This window comes from Mus pahari, chromosome 1 (assembly GCF_900095145.1).
Source record: "Mus pahari chromosome 1, PAHARI_EIJ_v1.1, whole genome shotgun sequence".
Taxonomy (NCBI): domain Eukaryota; kingdom Metazoa; phylum Chordata; class Mammalia; order Rodentia; family Muridae; genus Mus; species Mus pahari.
In genome coordinates, this window is record NC_034590.1 from 125492634 (window position 1) to 125499144 (window position 6511).

A 6511-nucleotide genomic window follows, 5' to 3' on the forward strand; every position below is an offset into this window, starting at 1 on the left:
ACACACACACACACACACACACACACCATTTTAAAATGAGCGATAATTTTAAGAATTGAATGGGAGAAAAAGTTTCAATATGAAGCAAATCCAAAATGTATTTAGGCACAGAGGAACTCCTCCATCCCTGTGACCTCATTTTCCCAATTAATCAGTATCTACACAGACCTTAAACAATGAAAACTACATGGTTAGTAGAGAAAGTTTCAAAAATGACTAGTGCAGCTATGTCTGGTACTGTCTTCCTTGGGGGTGAGGATAGAGGATTTTGTAGAACAATTCGGCCCTGTCAATTCTTCTGAGTCCTTACAGTTTTCTTTAAAATACCCACTAGAGGAAGAGTCCTGTACTGACATGCACACATTTAAGTCTATGACACCATATCTCAGTTCTGTCCAACCCACTAGGTTCAAAAGTGAAACACCATTTGAAACCATGTTGGGTTGTATCCTATCAAATGAACTTCTAGAATATCCTATATCCTATATGACTTTAGAATGCCATGATATTTGGGGATTGGAACCTACTGTGTCCCATAGCTCCTTGCCTTTGTCACACAGCTTCTGAGAATTTAAAAAATATGTCACAAGCACAACCTGAATCCAGAATTACTGCTTAAGTCTTTACTTGTGTTTGGGTTAGATATTGGGGCCTAGCAGGTGTATGGTCAAGTAGGAAGTGAGTGTCCATGATGTACAGGTCTTTAAGGGGATATCTCATTCTTTTGTGGTCCAGGGAGAAGACCACTCTAGGACAGGTACTATTGTGCACTAGAGAGAGAGTTGGCTTGGTATTTGCAGTTCTGAGGGGCAACTGTGACAGGAAGAGGAAAAGAGGTGAGGGACCCACTTTCCTCTAGGGGGCAATCAGAATGTGACACATAAGAAACAGATGACAACCAGAGAGCTTTCTTTCCACAGTTACTGTGAGGACAATGCAGGGCAACTATAATCCTCAAACACTATCTGCCCACTTGACCACTGAGCACCTATGTTGGGTGTTTTAGGTTGGAGATGAGACGACATGGAGAAAGTGGCTTGGGAAGGGTTCTGGGGAAAGAACAGATTCTGAAGTATGCAGTGATTTTGCCTGGGGTCAAATCCTTGAGAGGACACACATGCCTGGACATTTAAGGTCTCCCCTATCTAGGTATAAGGGTCTAAGCAATGGATGATAGAACCCAAGTACTGAAGGCTATGAGCTGTCCTAAGGTTCTTCCAGTGAAGAAACAGAGACAAAAAGCAGCAGGATAGATTCCATCTTGTCCTTTAAACTCTATTTTAAGCCTCTGCCCTTGGTAAACCTTAGGAAAACCTGTATCTCCTGTCATTGAAGGAAGCAGAAGGCTGCTGTCTCCTCTTGTTGAAGTGATATAGTCCCTACCCATAACCTCTGTGAAAGAGACAACTAAGCATTCCGAGCAGTCAAAAGTAAACATAACAACTGTGACCAGATTGCAACAACAGGAAAAACTGGTCAGAATAACAGGATAAGTTATGCATTTCCCAGGTCAAAGATGCCCCTTTTCAGATGTGTAGTCTATCCTTGTGGCCTAAAAAAACATTATCAGTTTGAAGGTTAACATTCTTTTACCCATTTACCCAATCATGTAAAGCCAAGGCTCAAAAACACCAACTTGTAAATCTTCCCTATATAAACCCTAAGCCCCTATACCTGAGTCTAGATTTCCTAACCTCTGCACAGGTAGGGTTGTGACCTGAGTCCAAACTCGAATAAAAGACACTTGTGTGTATGCATCAGTGTTGTGGTCTCTGGTGGTTTCTTGGGGGTCTTGAGAACTGGGTATAACACCAGGGATTAACTTGCCATTTTGAAGTTCAGGGATACAGTTTCCTGAGGCAACTGGATTAAATCTTGTGGGATTAACAGATGCTTCTGAGATTCAGGTCCCTTTTCTATCATTTGAGTATAATTTATATGATTATGCTGATAGAGAACTGTGGGATGATTGTGGCAGTTCTACTAGATTCCCAATTCATCTCCCATTTATTTTTTCCTGAATAACTTCACTCTGATGGACTGTATTTACAACTCAGTAGTCAATCATAAGGTAATGGACAGGTTTCTAACAAGGATTGACATTATAACCTACAAAGTATGTGTATTCTACCTGTTTTATGTAGCCTTTGCTACTGTTGAAACTTTTATCCCAGCCTCAATGGCCTTTGACTGTCATGTAAAAGTGATGCAAACCCTTGCATTACTCATCTACATGACAAGTATGAATGTGTTCTAACGGTAACTATCTCCCACATTGTGGACTGCTGCAATGCTCCATTCATGTTGCCTTCACTTTCTACCTGTCCTTCTAACATTATAATGTGATTAATCCCTTTTTCTGTGACATGTCTTCTGATTTTTCTCATTCTACAATGTCACCCAACATGCAGTGGGCATCATTGTAAACAAGTAAGCTAAGGTCAAGAGTCTGGACCAGAGGATCAGTGTTCAGATTGAGCACATCAATCACTCAAAGAGCAGATACAGCTTCCAAGAGTGGATGGGAAAAAAAGGAAGCCAAAGAGAAGGGCACCTGGGTTCAACTGAAGCACCTAGCACACTTTGTGAGGATGAACAGAAAAGAGCATGAGCTGTTAGAGTCCATTTCATAAAAATAAATAAATAAATAGTCTATGCTCAAGATTTCATAAAGTTTCAGTGAGTAAATAAAAAATTGGTTCCTTGCTAAAAAGTTTGTCGAAATCAAAGCATTCGAACTACAGATAAAAGAAAATCTCATCTTCCCTATTTTTGCTTTCTAGTCTTGAGATTTAATAAAAGGTTTTATGAAAATTCTAAACAAAACAAAATTGTAAAAACCTAGATGTTAATTCTATGACTCATCAAACAACTATACCACATTACTCATAACATCTATTAAAATATTAATTTTATCAAATATTATAAAATAGGATTATGAAAAAATATATTTCTTTGTTAGTATTTCTTCATTTACCTGTGTGCTTCCTCCATTTTTCTTTGGGGTCTGGAACAATACTAATAATGCTGGAGAGTCTTAATTGCTCTTCACAGATTTGTCATCTAAGAAGCTATTGGGGACCAGAAGACTCTGCCTTGAGCATATGGTTTCCCGGCATAGTCCCACTGCCCATGGAACATTCAGGAGGGAAACAACTGGTCCTGAACCAACACAAGAAGGATTTGGGCATTACTGCTGTGATTATTACAGTTATTACTGCCACAGCTACTGTGGCCACTGTTTCTGGCATTGCTATTTCTCAATTTGTTGCCATGGCAAGCACAATGGACAAGCTTTCTGGGGAAGTAGCAGACGCTCTTTCCACTCAAAATAATTTAAATTCTATCATTCAATTGGGAATTTTAAATCTGAATCAACAAACAGCACTTTGACGGGACCAACTTGATTTATTGTGGGAAGTACATATGGCTTCCTGCTCCCCTATTTTCATACATGTTTGTGTGACCCCTGCTAGAGTTTATAATGCTACAGCAGCCCTGAAACAATTAAATCATTATTTAAAGAGTCCTTGGAATGAAAAGTTTACAAATTTTACCACTAAATTGGTTAATCAAATTAATTCAAACAATGAAACACCAGTTTCCCTAGCTTCAAGGGACTTCTTACTTAGGGGCCTTAAGTTTGGGAGACAATTGATTAAAGATTGGGCTGGCACTCTCTCTTTGGGCATTATTGCTCTTGGAGTAGTGCTTGTGTGTGCTTTTTCATCTGCTGATTGGGCAGAAGCCAAGCCCAGAGTCAAGCTGTCAATTGATAGATGTTGTTATCCTTAGCAGAAGTCAACTCATCAGCTCAGATTTGGCTGAACATAATGAAAAATTAGCCAGCCAGTGAGAGGTAAGATCATGTGGGTGTTTGTCAACCTAAGATAGGGGGTTCATGGGGCCTGGGTGAACTACCCAATTATGGGTAAGGCAAACACCAACGTCCATGAGTCACCAAGACAGGCACTAATTAAAAAATGAAAAAGGGAGAATTGTTGGGCCCTAGCCCCCTCTCTAAGATGAATTGCTCTGCCAACTTGTCGCCCAAGGCATCAGCACACTGTGTTCTTAGCCAAACTGCAAAATAGCCCTGTGTCATTTCCGTGTTCCTGCCCAGCCCATGAAAACACAAACTTGTGAACCGCACGCATACTTTTCCACTGTGCTTCTGGGGTTTTTCAATTCCATTCAACGTGTGTGTGTGTGTGTGTGTGTGTGTGTGTGTGTGTGTGTGTGTGTGTGTGTTCTTTCAAATCTATGTCTGTGTTTTCTTTCAAATCCCCAGGCTTTCATCCATTTCTTGGTAACACTGATGGCAAGGGCACCATCACCTGTTCAGAGCAAGACTTCACCAAGGGTGAGTGAGAGGGAAGGGAGTTGGAAGAATTGAATTCTGATATGGGTGTTAAACATAACAAATGATCATGTGAAGGATGAGGATGAGAGGAATAACAAATCCCTTATGCAAATAGCCATGATCATAGGAACAACCCCTAGTCAAGATCTAGAGGTAGGGGAGCAGGAATAGCAACTTACTCTGTACAAAGTGCTCAAGAAAGCTATTCCAAAACTAGAAAACTCAAGCATGTCAGGACTCACACATGAGCATAGCCATGCTTTGTGTACATCATTGTTGATTTGATTTTGTTGTTTTTTTTTTTTCATTTAAAAAGTCCTGCTTCCAGTTTGAACCCACACCTGGAGCATACCTAGGGCACTAACTCTTCACCTGCACCTACTCCTATGACACCCAGAGGAAGCCCAATTCCAAGGTGCTCTGACACTCCCAGAACCACAGCCAGTGGCATGGGTTTCTTTCAACTTGAACCTACACCAAGACCAGACTGGGGTGCTGGCTCTGCACCTAATCCTACAATACCCAGAGGAAGCCGAACTCCCAGGTGCTCTGAAATGACCAGGATCACAGGTGAGGACACACCTGCCTCAACACCCAGAGTAACTGGGATCCCCAAGATCCAGGGATGTAGGAACCCCTGTCTGGCCAGTGGCATGGGTTCCTTCTGATTTGAACCTGCACCCAGTGCAGACCTGGGGTGCTGGCTCTGCACCCACTCCTACAACACCCAGAGGGATCCCCAGGTGCTCTAACACACACAGGATCACAGGACCATGGAATCACAGGTGCTCTGACACACCCAAGATTATAGAAGCACGGGATCACAAGGGAAGCTCAATTCCCAGGAGATCAGACCCACCCAGGATCACTGGAGCTCTGACATGCTCGAGATCACAGTTGAGATCACAACATCTTTCCCAATACCTAGCATAAATGAGACCACCACAGGAACCATGGAAACACAAAGCCCTGCCCAACCAGAGGCATGGGTTCCTTCCAGCTTGTACCTGTACTCAGAGCAGAGCCAGGGCTCTGGATCCCCACTCACTCCTGCAACATGAAGAGAAACCTTGACTCCCAGGAGCTCTGATACAACAGGATCTCAGGAGCTTAGTCACACCAGGATTTCAGGATACCAGAGGCAGCTTAACTCCAACCAACTCTGACACACCCAGGATCTCAGGATCACAGGATCACAGAATCACAGGAACACAGAGAAAGTTGGACTCTGCAGAGGTCTGACACAACCAGGATCTCAAGAGGGACAGGCTGTAGTCAGAGACAAGGAACGGTAGCACCAGAAAATAGCCAGATGGTTAAAGGCAAGGGCAAGAACATAAGCAACAAAAAGCAAGGCTACTTAGCACCATCAGAACCCAGTTCTCCCACTACAGGAAGTCCTGGATAACCTAACATATTGGAAAAGCAAGACTTGGATTTAAAATCATGTCTTGATGATGATAAAGGACTTTAAGAAGTACATAAATAACTCCATTAAAGAAATACATGAGAACACAAGTAAACAGGTAGAAGCCCTTAAAGAGGAAACACAAAAATCCCTTAAAGAATTACAGGAAAACACAACAAAACAGGTGAAGGAACTGAAAAAAATCCAGGATCTAAAAATGAAAATATAAACAATAAGGAAATCACAAAGGAAGACAACTCTGGATATAGAAAACCTAGGAAAGAGATCAAGAGTGATAGATGCAAGCATCACCACCAGAATACAAGAGATAGAGGAGAGATTAACAGGTGCAGAAGATACCATAGAAAACATTAACACAACACTCAAGGAAAATGAAAAACAAAAAGCTCCTAAATCAAAACATTCAAGAAAGCCCGGACACAATGAAAGTATGGAACCTGAAATAATAGTTATAGAAGAAAACAAAGATTCACAATATAAAGGGCAAGTAAACATCTTCAACAAAATTATAGAAGAAAACTTCCCTAACATAAAGAAAGAGATGCCCATGAACATACAAGAAGCCAGCAGAACTCTAAATAGAATGGACCAGAAAAGAAATTCCTCCCATCACATAATAATCAGTACACCAATGCACAAAACAAAGAAGGAATATTAAAAGCAGTAAGGGAAAATGTCAAGCAAAGTATAGAGGCAGACCTATCAGAATTACACCAGAC